The sequence below is a fragment of the Pongo pygmaeus genome, chromosome 1, assembly GCF_028885625.2.
Source record: "Pongo pygmaeus isolate AG05252 chromosome 1, NHGRI_mPonPyg2-v2.0_pri, whole genome shotgun sequence".
Lineage (NCBI taxonomy): Eukaryota > Metazoa > Chordata > Mammalia > Primates > Hominidae > Pongo > Pongo pygmaeus.
The window spans coordinates 43,286,427-43,302,930 of NC_072373.2; the positions used below are offsets into that span (position 1 = coordinate 43,286,427).

The 16,504-nt window shown below is 42.1% G+C and overlaps 1 pseudogene; it reads left to right on the forward strand.

Moving 5' to 3' along the window:
• The first annotated feature begins 5,224 nt into the window (after positions 1–5,224).
• LOC129035518 (large ribosomal subunit protein eL22-like) lies at positions 5,225–5,647 on the forward strand (annotated as a pseudogene).
• Positions 5,648–16,504: the final 10,857 nt, after the last annotated feature.

Consider the following 16,504-nt stretch of genomic DNA (forward strand, 5'->3'; position numbering starts at 1 on the left):
TCAATTAATTGTTGGTATCTTTTGCTCACTTTTTGTATATTGGTTTGTCTTTTTTTCTTATTGACTCTTAGGTGCTCTCTATATATTCTGGATTTTTTTTTTTTTTTTGAGATGGAGTCTTGCTCTGTCGCCCAGGCTGGAGTGCAGTGGCACGATCTCGGCTTACTGCAAGCTTTGCCTCCTGGGTTCACGCCATTCTCCTGCCTCAGCCTCTCAAGTAGCTGGGACTACAGGCGCCTGGCACCACGCCCGGCTAATTTTTTATATTTTTAACAGAGACGGAGTTTCACCGTGTTAGCCAGGATGGTCTCAATCTCCTGATCTCGTGATCCGCCTGCCTCGGCCCCCAAAGTACTGGGATTACAGGCGTGAGCCACCACGCGCGGCCTATTGTGGATTTTAATTCATTGTTAGGTTTGCTGCAGAATGGGCACTGTATGTACAATTTCTTGTTCTCACAGCAACCACAGAAGGTAGGTTTTGTCATCCCTGTAGCAGAATTGTCCTATCTGAGCCTAAATGTCCACTGGGCATGTGGGGCATGTGATCACCCCTGTCCCAAGCATATATTTGTATAATCTGATGGACAAGAGACTTTTGTGTGTGCACAAATCCATGTGCATATGTGTGTGTGTGAGTGTAAGAATGGAGAAAGTTCCAGAACAGGTGTCTTGGAGGCAGTAGGAAGAAGAGAGGGAGGGAAGGGAGAATGGAAGAAGAGAAGGGAGAATGGAATGGTATGGTGCCTAGTCTCCCAGCCCAGCCTTGGTTTGGTAGAGGGAGCTGTGGGGGCATCAGGGGCAGGCAATGGTGTTTCAGGGCCCAGGTGACAAAGCACAGTGCAAAGTGAAAGGAGAGGCATTTTTCCTGTTTCTCCGAGAACACAGCAGAACCACCTGGCAGGCCTGCTGAACAGCAGCCGTGAAGTGTCAGAAAGGTGCCTCCTCCTGGCAGCCATGGCAGCGGTGACAGTAGTCAGGGGTCCTTCCCAAATAGCTTGTCAAGAGAACGTGGGCATCTATGAGAGACCTCCTCTAGGCACCTAGAAATAACAGAGGAGATTCTGTGGTTATGCAGCCAGGAATCAAGTGGTCAGCATATTCTTGTGCTGGCCTGTTACCCATGGGCATGGGTGGCCCTGGAACATTTAGCTTACATGTATGGGGGGACATTGAAGCCCAGAGAGTTTAGGTAACTTGCCCAAAGCTCCTAGCAAAGAAGTATTGAAGAAGCCAAACGTCCTACATCTTTGTAACTTTTTTTTAAAATTAAAAAGTGAACTTTAATGTCGAAAATGCAAACTGTAACCTTTCAAATATGGCTCCCAAGAGGGATCAACAAGCAAAATCAGAGGAAATGATTCCTTGAATATTTTTATGAAGCTGGACCTGAAAAGGATAGAGCATTGACAGATTCTGTGTTAAAATCAGCTCCCCACAACAGGACATGTAAAGTCCCAGGAGGCCCATTAGGGGAAAGTGTCACAATTCCAGATTTTTTATGGCTGTGCTGTAGAAGGGGCCTTCCCCACCCACTTTACCAATAAAGCTGGGACTCCCACCTCTGCAGGTCACAGGGGAATCCAGCTCAATTAGACTTTCCCCCAGATTCATTCAGATCCAGATGTTATCAAGACCCAAAGATTTCCTGCCCCAGGCTTGATTCAGAAATCTCATACATCACTCATTCAACCTGTCAACCAACAATCACCGAGTTTCAGTTTGGGGTCTCAGCACTGTCCTAGGCTTGAGAAGGATAAATAGATAAAACCTACTGGTTCTGCCTCAAGAATTTTACAGTCCAGCGAGGGAGGCAACAGGTAAATGGATATTTACAGCACAGCAGTAAGTGCTATGAAGAGGGGAGCCCAAGACCATGAGATCCTAGAGGAAGGTCAAGTAATGAAAACTGGGGAGAGGTCATTTTAGAAAAAAAATCTTTTTTTTTTTTTTTTTGAGATGGAGTTTCACTCTTGTTGCCCAGGCTGGGGTGCAATGGCACAATCTCAGCTCACTGCAACCTCCACCTCCAGGGTTCAAATGATTCTCCTGCCTCAGCCTCTGAATAGCTGGGATTACAGGCACGCACCACCATGCCCGGCTAATTTTTGTATTTTTAGTAGAGACAGGGTTTCACCATGTTGATCAGGTTGGTCTCGAACTCCTGAACCTCAGGTGATCTGCCCACCTTGGCCTCCCAAAGTGCTGGGATTACAGGCGTGAACCACTGTGCTCAGCCAAAAAAACTTTCAAATTGTGTATATTTGAGGTGTACAGCACAATGTTATGGGATACATATAAATAGTAATATGATTACATTTATGAAGCAGATTAATATTTCTATCATCTCAAATAGTTACTTTTTTGTGACAAGGGCAGCTAAAATCTACTTATTTAACACAAATTCCCAGTATGATACAATTTTTTTAACTTTAGTCTTCATGTTGGACCTTAGATGTGAAGGCTTTTCATATTTTGTATCCTTTGACCTACAGTGCCTCATTTCCTCTCCCCACCACCCAATCATGGTAACCACTGTTTCATTCTCTCTGTGTATTTGAGCTCTTTTTAAAATGCCATGTATAAGTGAGGTCATGCAATGTTTTTCTCTCTGTATCTGGATTATTTCACTTAGCCTAATGTCCTCCAAGTCCACCCATGTTGTGGCAAATGACAGGGTCTCCTTTTCTTAAGACTGCATAATATTCCATTGTATGGGGGGAGCTTCAAAAGGTTCATGGAAAAATGGAATTAAAAGATAAAAATTGAAAATATAAACTATTTCTCAACATAATCTCCATCAAGTTCAAGATGCTTTTGAAAGCAATGATACCAGCCATTTAGTCCATCTCTGAAGAACTGAGGGTCTTGGGAATTTAACCACATCAATGCAGTCCTTTTTACATTATTAACTGAAGAAAAATGGGTGTACCTTATAGGGTTTTTTTAAGAGTAGGAAACCAAAAAATGTCAGAAGAAGCCAAATCAGGACTGTAAGGTGGATGCCTAATGATTTCCCAATGAAACTCTAAAAGATTATCCTTGTTTGATGAGAGAAATGAGCAGGGACATTGCCACGGTGGAGAAGGACTTTCTGGTGAAGTTTTCCCAGGGATTTTTCTGCTAAAGCTTTGGCTAACTTTCTCAAAACACTCTCATAATATGCAGATGTTATTGTTCTTTGGCCCTCCAGAATACCAACAAGCAAAATGCCTTGAGCATCCCACAAAACTGTTGTCATGACCTTTTCTTTTGACCAATCCACTTTTGCTTTGACTCGACCATTTCCACCTCTTGGTGGCCATTGCTTTGGGCTTTGTCTTTAAGATCGTACCTGTAAAGCCATGTTTCGTCTCCCATTACAATTGTTTTGCTTTAGGAGCTTGATGTCACTTCTTTAAAATTTGGATTGAAAGCTCGGCTCTTGCCTGCAGCTGATCTGGATGCAACAGTTTTGGCACCCATTGAGTGGAAAGTTTATTCAACTTGAATTTTTCAGTCAGATTTACGTAAGTGGAACCAGTTGAGATGTCTCTGGTGTTGGCTGTTGTTTTTGCTGTTAGTCATCAATTCTCTTCAATTAGGGCATGAACACGATTAATTTTTTCCTTGAAAATTGATGTGGATGTTCTGCCACTATGGGCTTCATCTTCAACATTGCCTCATCTGTTTTTGAAACAAGTTATCCATTTGTAAACCGCTGATTTATTTGGGGATTGTTTCCATAAACTTTTTGTAAAGAATCAGTGATTTGATCATTCTTTCACACAAGCTTCACCATACATTTGATGCTTGTTCTTGCTTCAATTTTAGCAGAATTCATGTTGCTCCGACAGGGACTCTTTTCAAACTGATGTGTTATCCTTAGTGTCTCTAACTAGATCCTGAACAGACATGTTATAAACAAGTTAGTACTAGTTTATTTTGTTGCGAACAATTTTGAAATCCATACATGGTTTTTTGTTTTTTGTTTTCCTTTTGGAGACGGAGTCTCGCTCTGTCGCCCAGGCTGGAGTGCAGTGGTGCGAACTCGGCTCACTGCAAGCTCCGCCTCCCGGGTTCACGCCATTCTCCTGCCTCAGCCTCCGGAGTAGCTGGGACTACAGACACTCGCCATCACGCCCGGCTAATTTTTTTTTGTATTTTTTAGTAGAGACATTGTTTCACCGTGTTAGCCAGGATAGTCTCGATCTCCTGACCTCATGATCCGCCCGTCTCGGCCTCCCAAAGTGCTGAGATTACAGGCCTGAGCCACCGCGCCCGGCCACATAGTTTTTTTTTTCATAATACAGACTTTCCATGAACTTTTTGAAAATACCCTGTATGTACACCACAAAACCCATTTTCTTTATCCATCCTAAATGTCAGTGGGCACTTAGTTTGTTTCCTTATCTTGGCTATTGTGAATAACATGACAATGAACAGGGGAGTGCAGACATGTTTACAAGGTGATGATTTCATCTCCTTTGGGCATATACTCAGGAGAGGGATTGCTGCATCATATGGTAGTTCCATTTTTAATTTCTTTAGGAACCTCCATACTGTTTCCTATAATGACTGTACCAATCTACATTCCCACTGTGGACCTGAAACCATAAAACTCCTAGAAGAGAACACATGGGAAAATCCTCTCAACATTTGCCTTGACAATGATTGTTTTTTGAAACGGAGTCTCTCATTCTGTCACCCAGGCTGGAGTGCAGTGGTGCAATCTCGGTTCACTGCAACTTCTGCCTCCTGGGTTCAAGCAATTCTCCTGCCTCAGCCTCCCGAGTAGCTGGGACTACTGGTGTGTGCCACTACGCCTGGCTAATTTTTGTATTTTTAGTAGAGATGGAGTTTCACCATGTTGGCCAGGCTGGTCTCGAGCTACTGACCTCAAATGATCCACCCGCCTTGGCCTCCCAAAGTGCTGAGATTACAGGTGTGAGCCACTGCACCTGGCCTGATTTTTTTTTTTTTTAAATATCACATCAGAAGCTCAGGCCACAAAAACAAAAACAAATAAAGGGGACTACATTAAACTAAAAAATTCTGCACAGCAGAGGAAACAATCAACAAACTTAAAAAGCAACCTATGGACTAAGAAAATATAATTGCAAACCACATATCTGATAAGGAATTAATATCTAAAATATATAAGGAACTCTTACAACTCAATAGCAGAAGAACAAATAACCCAATTTTAAAAATGGGCAAAGGGTTTTTCTGCCTCCACTGCCACCATGGCGCCTGTGAAAAAGCTTGTGGTGAAAGGGGGCAAAAAAGAAGCAGGTTCTGAAGTTCACTCTTGATTGCATCCACCGCATAGAAGATGGAATCATGGATGCCGCCATGCTACCAATTTTGAGCAGTTTTTGCAAGAGAGGATCAAAGTGAATGGAAAAGCTGTGAATCTTGGTGGAGGAGTGGTGACCATTGAAAGGAGCAAGAGCAAGCTCACCGTAACACCGGAAGCGCCTTTTTCCAGAAGGTATTTGAAATATCTCACCAAAAAATATTCGAAGAACCATAATCTATGTGATTGGTTGTGCATAGTTGCTAACAGTAAAGAGAGTTACGAATTACGTTATTTCCAAATTAATCAGGACAAAGAAGAAGAGAAAGATGAGGATATAAATTTTATTTATCTGGAATATTTTGAGTGAATTCTTGAATAAAACTTGGGAACCAAAAAAAATGGGCAAAGGATCTGAGCAGACATTTCTCCAAAGAAATGGTTCACATCAGCTCATTGCTGCAGCAATGGTGGAGTAAAAAGGTAGGTAACGAATGTGAGCAGTATGTGGGAGGTGTCTCATGTACTTTACTGGGGAGCTTGAAGTCTTCCCTGAAGGTAATAAAAATCCAACAATGCAATAAAATTTATTTTTCAAGTTCACCCTGGCAGCACTGTGGAGAAAAATTTAGAAAGGATTAAGATGAGAGCTAGGGTCTGTAGATCAGCTTTTAAGGGTTGTCTGTTATATGTAAAATTTTGTGCTTATGTGACCATGTGATTCTTCTGTGGAGAGGTTCAGAGTTATTGTTGGATTCTCAAAGGGCTCCCTGGCCCAAATAGAGGAGGGTGATCATTAAGGCATCTGATGCAACTGTGATGATGAGAACATGAACCAAGACTGTGGGTGGTATGGCCAGGTGTAACTGGCATTTCTCCAGGCATATCAACCTGAGGATATGGTTGGGATACAAAATGCTGTAAGCAGGATTATAGTCAAGCACTGCATAAAGACATTTCGGTCAAATGGACCACATATATGATGGGGTCCCAGAAGATTATCATGGAGCTGAAAAATTCCTGTATCCTAATAACCCTGTAGCTGTCATAAAGTCCTAGCACAATGCATTACTTATGTGTTTATGGTGATGCCAGTATAAACAGACCCACTTGCTGCCAGTCATATAAGAGTCTAGCACATACAGTTATATACAGTACATAATACTTGAGAATGATAATAAATGACCATGTTACTGGTTTATGTATTTACTATATATTTTGTTGTTTTAGAGTGTATTCCTGCTTATTAAAAAAAAAAAAAAAAAGGTAACTGTTAAACAGCCTCTGGGAGGTCCTTCAGGAAGTATTCCAGAAGAAGGCATTGTAATCATAGGAGATGACAGCTCCATGCATGGTGTTGTCCCTAAAGACCTCAGAGTGGGACAAGATGTGGAGGTGGAAGACAGTGATATTGATGATCCTGACCCTGTGTGGGCCTAGGCTAATGTGTGTCTTTGTGTCCTAGTTTTTAACAAAAAAAAAAAAGTTTAAAAAATAAGAAAAAATTAAAAATTTAAGATAATAGAATAAAGCTTATAGAATAAAGATATAAACAAAGAAAATATTTTTGTACAGCTGTACAATGTGTTTCTGTTTAGGCTAAGTGTTATTACAAAAGAGTCAAAAAGTTTAAAAAATTAAAAAGTTTATAAAATAAAAAATTTACAGTAAGCTAAGGTTAATTTCTTATTAAGGAAAAATATGTTTTAAAATAAATTTAGTGTAGCCTAAGTATAGAGTGTTTATAAAGTCCACAGTAGTATGTCCTAGCCCTTCACATTCACTCACCACTCACTCACTGACTCACCCAGAACAGCATTGAGTCCTGCAAACTCTATTTATGGTAAGTGTCCTATACAGGAGTATACATTTTTATCTTTTATACTGAGTGGAAAAAACAAAAACTGTTTTTACTCTCCTCTCACATCACAACCACAAAAGACTCCTGAGACCAAATGTATGGTGGTTTCTCGCCACCACCAAGCAAGCAGTCGATTCTACAGACGCGCTAGCTTGGTGTCCTCCAGTTCAACTCATTCTGATGCTCTCTACCTGGAGATAGTGTCAGATCACACAGTCCCCAAGACTGCCCCTGCTTCAGATACCTGTCACAAGTCTGGACCTCTGGAACTTCTGACCAACTGGCTTTAAGTTGAGATTCCTATATCCTCCTCTTTTGGCTCAATTAATTTGCCAGTGCTGTTCACAGCACTCAGGGAAACACATTTATATATTCTTTATAATATATAAAAAGTTATATATTATAAAGAATACCACAAAGGATGCAGATGCAGAGATGCACAGGGCGAGGTATGGGGAAGGGGCTCGGAGCTTCCATGCCCTGCTTGGATGTGCCACTCTCCAGAAACCTCCATGTGCTCAACTACCTGGAAATACTCTGTACCCAGTCCTCTTGTGCCTTTATGGAGACTTCATTGGGTAGTCATGATTGAAAACCATGCAGAAATGGGCAAGAAGGGTATGGTCTAATACTAATAGACTGAGTGGAGAAACCCAGCAAGGCCTGTCTGTTCAGATTCTTCTTGGCGTCTCTGTGCAGCATTCGTTCCTCCTGGGTGTGGGGCAGGACTCCTTCTGAATTGGGAGTTCTTATGACCTACAATCAGATAGGGTAGGTAAGATAATTTCTTTATAGCCAGCTCCAAGACAGGTGAGAGAAGAGTCCTGCCTTGGGGAGAAAAAGGAGGGCAGGAGGTGGTCGGAAGGCCAGAGAGACAGATATTCTGTTTTCTGAGGCCTAAAGCACCCCAACATTATATAACAAGGGCTATGGAAGTTATGAGTCAGGAGCTGTGGATGAAAGCCAATATGTATACCAAAATGTCACATATACCATATTTTTACTGTACCTTTTCTATGTTTAGATATGTTTGGATATGCAAATACTTACCATTGTATTACAGTTGCCTACAGTATTCAGTACAGTAATATGCTATACGTGTTTGCCACCTGGGAGCAATAAGCAACGCCATGCAGGCTAGGTGTGTAGTAGGCTCCACCATCTGCATTTGTGTAAGCACATGCGATAAGGTTCACACAATGACAAAATCACCTATCAATGCACTTCTCAGAATGCATTTTTAAGTGGTGCATCACTGTATTTGGGGACTTTCTCCTTCCCCACTTATATTGCTAGAGGGTGAGGAGAGGCAGAAGTCCCTAGGGTGTCTTTTAGCTGATGTCTTCCATTCTGTTTCCACGTAGCTCCTGACTTTGAAGGTGCTATTTTGGTATCCTCTGTCCTCCTAACATATCAGGTTGTCTGAAGCCATCACTGCCCCCAAAATCCACGAGCTACTGTTCTGTCCATCAGCCTCTATACCAAGACCTGGCCTCAGGGAGCCACCCTCCACCATAAAAATTTTCCACCTCTTCTAAGTACATGGCAGCACTATTCTTGTGCCTTTATTATTTCATTCAAACAACAAATAATTGAGTGCCTACTAGGTATCAGGTACTTTGTTTGGCACCAAACGACAGTGAACTACAGACATGGCCCCTACCCCATGGAAGTTATAGACTAGCGAAGGAAATGGCCTTGTAACCAAGCAATGACAATGCACACTGTAAATGCTGTGATGATGGGGGAAATAGAGGATCTGTCAGAGCACAGAGGAATGACATCTAATGCAGACTTAGGAGATCAGAAAAGGCTTCCTGGGAGAAGTAATATCTAATCTCAACCCTAAAGGTTAAATTTGAGTTAGCCAGATAAACAGAGAGAGAAAGCCTGGCCCAGGGAATATACCTTTTTTTTTTTTTTTAAATTGAGAAAGGGTCTCACTCTGTCCCCTAGGCTGGAGTATAGTGGCATGATCATGGCTCACTGCAGCTTTAACCTCCTGGGCTTAGGCAACCCTCCTGCCTTAACCTCTTGAGTAGCTGGGACCATAGGCATGTGTCACTATGCCCGGCTAATTTTTAAAAATTATTATTTGTAGACACAGGATCTTGCTATGTTGCCAGGGCTGGTCTTGAACTCCTGGGCTCAAGCGATCTGTACACTTTGGCCTCCCAAAGTGCTGGGATTATAGGCGCGAGCCACCATGCCTGGCCTGCAGCTTTTATTTTACTCATTTTATGCATTCTTCCCATAATGGAAGCATAGTTCAAGGGGACGGAGCCTGCCCCAGCGCTGTTGTCTCTAGGTGCAATTCACAGTATTCACTCCCCTCTAATCCTGTGTCCTTACTCCCCCACATCAGCTGGTACATCCTAACTCCCTCTCCTCAGGATAAGACCTTCCCCAGCAGCTAACACTGCTTTGGGGCTGGACCAGAATGAGACCTGCAGATACTTGGGTTGTATTTTCTTTAAATAGTTCCTCAGTGCCCTGTAGAAAAAGGATAAAGAGAAGGACCATCAGCTGCAAAGCCTCCAAAATCCAGGGGGCTTTAGCTCTGGCCCCAAACTTACAACCTCTCTTCAAAACAACAACTTCATAGTTCACTTGACTATCCTTTTTAGAAGGACCATCTGTTGTCACCCAGGCATACCCCTTGGGGTCTTACCTTCCACCCCCATCCCCAAGTGGCTCATCAAGGTATTTATTCCAACCCTATTGAGTACTCTCCGTGAGAAGGTTTCTGATTTAAAAAAATTTTCCTCTTTGAAGTTCTATTTCCAATGATATTTTAGTGCACTAGTCATGTTTTACCCCTCGTCATAGATTGACAGCAAAGGCAATTGTTCAGCTGGTTGGTCACCCCTTAATGTAGGTTCTCCTTGAGGAGTTTGAGAAATGAGGAGGTTGTAAAGCAGCACCCACATGTCCAACACTATACTCTTCCCACAGGTTCCTCTACTTGTGATATAATTAGCTCTCCCTGGTGGGTCCATCTCTCCCCTGCACCCAGACTGCACCCCACACCACCCCCTACAGGCCTAGACCTGTCTGAATTAGTTGAGTAAGTATAGATGAGGCTTACAAGCTGGTGCCTCAGTTGACTTGTAACCCAACAGAGAAGGGACAGGGATTTATGATTAAGAGGCCAGAGAGGAGGAGCTAACAGCTCCTGGGTTTTAAAACATCAACAATACTAATACTAATACTATAACATTGCATTTTAATGTTCTCTATAATGTTCAAAGATCTTCGAATCTTTTTTTTTTTTTTAAAGACAGGGTCTTGCTATGTTACCCAGGCTGGAATGCATTGGTGCAATCATGGCTCACTGCAACGTCGACCTCTAGGCTCAAGTGATTCTCCTGCCTCAGCCTCCCATGTAGCTGGGACCACAGGCACCTGCCACCACACCCAGCTAATTTTCTGATTTTTTGTAGAGACAAGGTCTCACTTTGTTGCCCAGGCTGGTCTCGAACTCTTGGCTTTAGGGGATCCTACTGTCTTGGCACCCCAAGGTGCTGGGATTACAGGTACACAATTTGGCGAGTGAAAGAAGTGAGGTCCTCTCAGCCTTTCCAGACACCATCTACACCACCACAGGCACTGGCTGCTTCAGGTTGGGGACCTTTTGAGGATGAGTCATAGAAAAGATGGACTCCTTGCTAACATGTGTCATTCATTGCCTCAAAGGGGTGTCTATTCAACAGCAGGAGCCTCTGCTTCTTCTTTTTTTTTTTTTTCTCAAAAAAAAAAAGAGGATCTCACTCTGACGCTCAGACTAGAGTACAATGGCCCGATATCGACTCACCGCAACCTCCGCCTCCCAGGCTCAAGCGATTCTCCTGCCTCAGCCTCCCAAGTAGCTGGAATTACAGGCCTGCACCACCATGCCTGGCTAATTTTTTGTATTTTCAATAGAGATGGGGTTTCATCATGTTGGCCAGGCTGGTCTGGAACTCCTGACCTCAAATGATCTACCCGTCTTAGCCTCCCAAAGTGCTGGGATTATAAGCATTAGCCACTGTGCCCGGCCCAGGAGCCTTTGCTTCTAACTCCTATAGGGCTGCTGAAAGATTAGTTCCCTGTTTTAGTATTTAATCTAGTCCTTGTCTCCATTTTATGGGTTGGTAAAAGGAAAAGTAACAATCTCAACCTACTGTTACTTTCCTTTAACTAAAAGGTTGCTGATTACAACCGGAATACTATATGCATTAAGATAAGGTCTCAACGGTTTCATTGCTACATGAACAAATAAGATTAAAAGGTTTCAGGTTGCTCTTTCTAAGCACCTTTAAGCAAATAATACATTGTGGTGTGTAAAGTCTCCATTCTTTGTAAATGAGAAGCCAAATCAGACAGGCCATTACAGGGCCCACCCGAGTACCCTTGCACTTGAGTTTGCGGCACAGGTCCAGGGTTGCTGTTCCAATCTGCGTGGGACACTCTAGGGCCAGTGTGGATTTCTTGCGCAGGGAGTCCTCTGGTTTCTTGGTTTGGGTTAGTTTTATAGTTTTGTTGTGTTTTATTGCAGGGAGGCAGACAGTCAAAATGGTCTCTGGCCATCTAATTGTTGATCAGTTCAAGCATGTAATATTTCAATATCAAACAGACAAAGATGAGGTGGAGGAGTGACTGATTAGATGATCTCAAGCAGCAGGGACAGTCTGGGATTAGCTACTGCCACTCCAGTTGTGACTGTGTCACAAGTAGATTCAGGAAGCAACAGGAAGTTGAGATTCACATACCTCCCAGAGAATAGTAAAACAGTGTTTCCTATCCAGTGGGTCATGATCCGTGACAGGTTTACTATGTTACCCCAGGGGCTTTACATCCTCAAAAGTGGGATTAATGTCTACTTTGTTTTGTAAAATTCTGTAAAAGTACATTGGTTTCTCAAACACAAGATAGAAGAATCAAATATCAGGCCTTGAAAGTAGTTTTTTTCTTGTTATATCATGTAGTAAATTTCAATGTGTATTTTAATATGAAAACCCCAAACCGAACACTATAGAATATGTATTTCAAGACTTATTTGTTGACTAATCATCCTTTTTCATGCAATTAATTTAAAGTAAATTGAGGAGCATGCATCATTTGTTGAATGGGGAGAAACATAAAACTGGCTCAGTGTTATAGTAAAGCATTAGAGTAAAATGAACATTATAAATGCAATCCTCAATCATGTAATGAACTAAAGAAAATATTTGTTTTTAAAATCATATGTTATTATATACTTTGTGTGATAGCATTTGTCATTCTTTTTTTTTTTTTTTTTTTTTTTAAGCTATCTAGATGCTTTGAATACTCTTTGTATTTGGGACTCTCCCATCTAGTGAGTCTGCCTTTTGAAAATAGAGGCCAAATTTTCCCAGATTCCCTTGAAGTGAGGAAAAATTGTGGTACAGACTCCACCAATCCGTGCTCCTGCATGTGATTACAGTGTGGAAGACTGAAGTCATGAAGATGGGGTCCTGAGGGAATCCATTCAGGTGACAGCACAGAGGCAGCAAAGATACATCCAGTTTCCAGAGGGAATCAAGGCAAGGGCTTGGCATAGCATCCCTGCCCACTATTCGGCCTGTGTTGAGTGGCAGGGACAGCGGTAGCAGTATTGGTTCTGGCTGCTCAGCCTCTAAGCTTGGTTTTCTCGTTGTGTCTCCTAGAGATTGTGCTAATAGCCTTTTAATACAGTGGTCTTTCAACATTTTATGTGTGCACTCCCAAAACAAATTTAATGAAGCTGGCTTTCTAGAGTGTTCAGGTCATTACACAGTAGTTTACATCTTAGGAACATTTTGTTCTACATAAGTAAATGTTCTGCCGTTAAGAATGTAGTTTAATCTATCTTGTGGAAATAAATAGCAAAAGGAAAGGCAGGTGTTGAACCTCTGGTAAGTGTGCTGATTACAAAAGATACAGTAATTATTATTTAAGTGCATTATTTTCAGTTGAATTCACAACATATCTCCATTGAATTAATCTAAATCTAGTAAGTACATACTATGAATGACTAAACCCACAAAGTGGTTGATGAGGAACAGCAGGAGAATGTGTCCAAGTAAAAACTGAGTATGGTTTTATGATGTCAATAAGCTTTTGGCCAAAATTAATGACAATTTTTTTACAAGTCTAAAGGAGCATTTATGGAAATATAGAATGCCACTACCTACTTTTAATTGCTTTTAATAACTTGAAGATATAATGTTGATCTGTTGGAAGTAAATGTGTGACCTCACCTTCTCTTTGAAATAATGCAAAATAGGCAGGGCATAGTGGCTCACACCTGTAATCCTAGTATTTTGGGAGGCTGAGGCAGGAGGATTGCTTGAGCCCAGGAGTTTGAGGCCAGGAGTTTGCAACATAGCTAGACCCCATTTCTAAAAAAATAAAATAAAATACAGTAAAATAAAAATGTAATAATGCAAAATACTCAGCTGACACATGTATAAACGCAAGTGAAATTTTATAGCATGTTGTTATTCTCTGACATGCTTCAGACAAAATTTAAATATCTTAATTCTAAGATGGATAAAGACAGGAAGGAAAGGAGGCAGGGAGGTGGATAAGGCACAGAGTCTTGTCATAAGGTTGTCTCCAGGATGGAATGAGCTCTGATAAGTCCTGTATTTTGTACTGAGCCTCTCTACTTTGCTCTCTCAGAACTCTCCTATAGTAGCAATGCATTATTTGATCATAATTAGGCAATGCAAAAGGCAAGACCATTCAACAAAATTTGCCATAGCTCTTGCCACTTCACTCCTCAATGAATTCAGGATGTCCACAAATACCTTGTTTCTATATTATGCTGCACGCTTATCAAAAATATAAAGGCAAAAACACATAGCCCTAGTGTAGGATTACAATTTCTTGACTAAAGGAGGCTTCCATATATTGAGTTGTTCTATAATATTATGCTGCAGGCAATTACACCCCAGTGGAATGCCCCATAATTAAATTCAGGAAGCTTTAAACATGTGATAATCATTTATTCATTCATGCATTTTTAATAAAATGGAGAATGGTAATTGTGAAAGAGGAGGTGGAAATGATGAGACAGTATGACACCTTGACCTCAGATATGCAATAAGACATATTAATTTTAAGAAAAAGGCCAGGCACAGAGGCCCACACCAGTAATCCTAGCACTCTGGGAGGCCAAGGTGGGCGGATCATGAGGTCAGGAATTAGAGACCAGCCTGGCCAACATGGTGAAACCCTGTCTCTACTAAACATACAAAAAAATTAGCTGGGTGTGGTGGCACACGCCTGTAGTCCCAGCTACTCAGGAGGCTGAGGCAGAAGAATTGCTTGAACCCGGGAGGCGGAGGTTGCAGTGAGCTGAGATTGTGCCATTGCACTCCAGCATTCCAGCCTGGGCAATAGAGGGAGACTGTGTCTCAAAAAAAAAAAAAAAAAAAAAAAGGCCGGGCACGGTGGCTCACGCCTGTAATTCCAGCACTTTGGGAGGCCGAGGCGGGTGGATCATGAGGTCAGGAGATCGAGACCACCCTGGCTAACACAGCAAAACCCTGTCTCTACTAAAAATACAAAAGAAAAAAAAAAAAATAGCTGGGCGTGGTGGCAGGTGCCTGTAGTTCCAGCTACTCGGGAGGCTGAGGCAAGAGAATGGCGTGAACCCAGGAGGCGGAGTTTGCAGTGAGCCGAGATGGCGCCACTGCACTCCAGCCTGGGCAACAGAGCGAGACTCCGTCTGAAAAAAATAAATAAATAAAAAATAGAGTACCTTTGGAATTTAGGAAATTGAAAATTGATTCTCTAAAAAATCTAAGATGTGGTGGAACCTGCTCTCCAAGGCTGGAAACTGACAATCCATATATGAAATCTCAATCTCCAAACACAGAACCTGACAGTCCAGTATGAACTCTGAACTTTCAGGAACTGATTTAGGTCTTCTTGGTGTTATTTCTCCTTTTCCAAGCATATAATCTGGTCCTCCACATGAGAAGCCACTGTGCAGGTACAGTGGCTGGACCTCCAAGCATTGAACCCAGGCCTCTAAGCATGAAAACTTGCAACACAGGTATAAAATGTATCCCTTTAAACACAGAACCTGTCCCTCCATATATAAAATCTGACTTTCCAAACATGGAATATCTCTCCAGGTGTGAATCCTTCCTTTCCAGGCATAAAATACGACATGTGCATGGGGAACCTGGGCTTCTATATGTGGATCCTGGGCCCCTAGCATGGAATCAGGCCTTCTAGGCATGCCATAAGTTACTGCTTTGTGACACCTCTTTGTCTAAGTTGGATCATGGTCTTCTGTGGGTTGAACCTGAACCACAAGTCATGGCATCTGGCCCACCAGGTATGGAACCTGGCCATCTTCCAGGTGTTCCATGACCCTCCGAGTATGGAATCTGTAATTCTAGAGATGAAACATGGAGTTACACGCATGAAACCTGATTCATAGAAGTGTAATATGGCTCTCCACTTTGGGAACTTGGCCATCTGTGGGTAAAACCTGAATTTCTGAGTAGAAATGTAGCCTACCAGGCACTGACTTGGCCCTCCATTTGTAAAACCATGCCTCCAGGCATGAAATCTGCCACTCTATGTGTGGAATCCCAATATCCAAACATGGAAGCTGGCCCTACAAGCATGAAATCTCACACTCCATGTGTGGAATCTCAATTTCCAGAATGGATTCTGACCCTAAAAGCATGGAACCTGGCACCCCATGTAAGGATCTCTATCTCCAAGCATGAAATTTAAACTTTCAGGAATGGAATGGAACACAATGTGTGGAATCTCAATCTCCCCATATGGAACATGGCTTAATAAGTATGTCGCTTGGCACTCCAGACATTAAGCTTGTGTCTCAGTCATAGAAGTTGGTCGCCCAAGACATGAAACCTGGTGCTCCCCATGCATGGAAGATGGCACCTCATGTATAGAATCTAAGAATATCCAAGAATGGAAACATGCAACAATCATGGAACTTGGCATTCCATGAAAGAAATCTCATTCTCTGAGCATGGAATCTGGCCCCAAAAGCATGTAATATGGCATTCCATGTATGAAATCTGGAACTGATTTACATGTTCTAGATGTGAAGTCTACCTTTCCAAGTTTATAATGTAGAAATCCATGAGCCCCAACCCTACAGGCATGGAACTTGAACCTCTAGACATGACACCTAGACATCTAAGCATAAATGCTTGCTCCTGTGTAGAATGTGGCCCTTAAAACATGGAACCTGGCCTTCCCACATGGATTCTGAATGTCTAGCCATGAAGAGTCTCCCCAGTTGTGATCTTCCCCAGGCATTACATATGACACTCTAGGATTGAAACCTTTACATTTAGATATGGAACTTGACCTTTTAGGCATGGAATT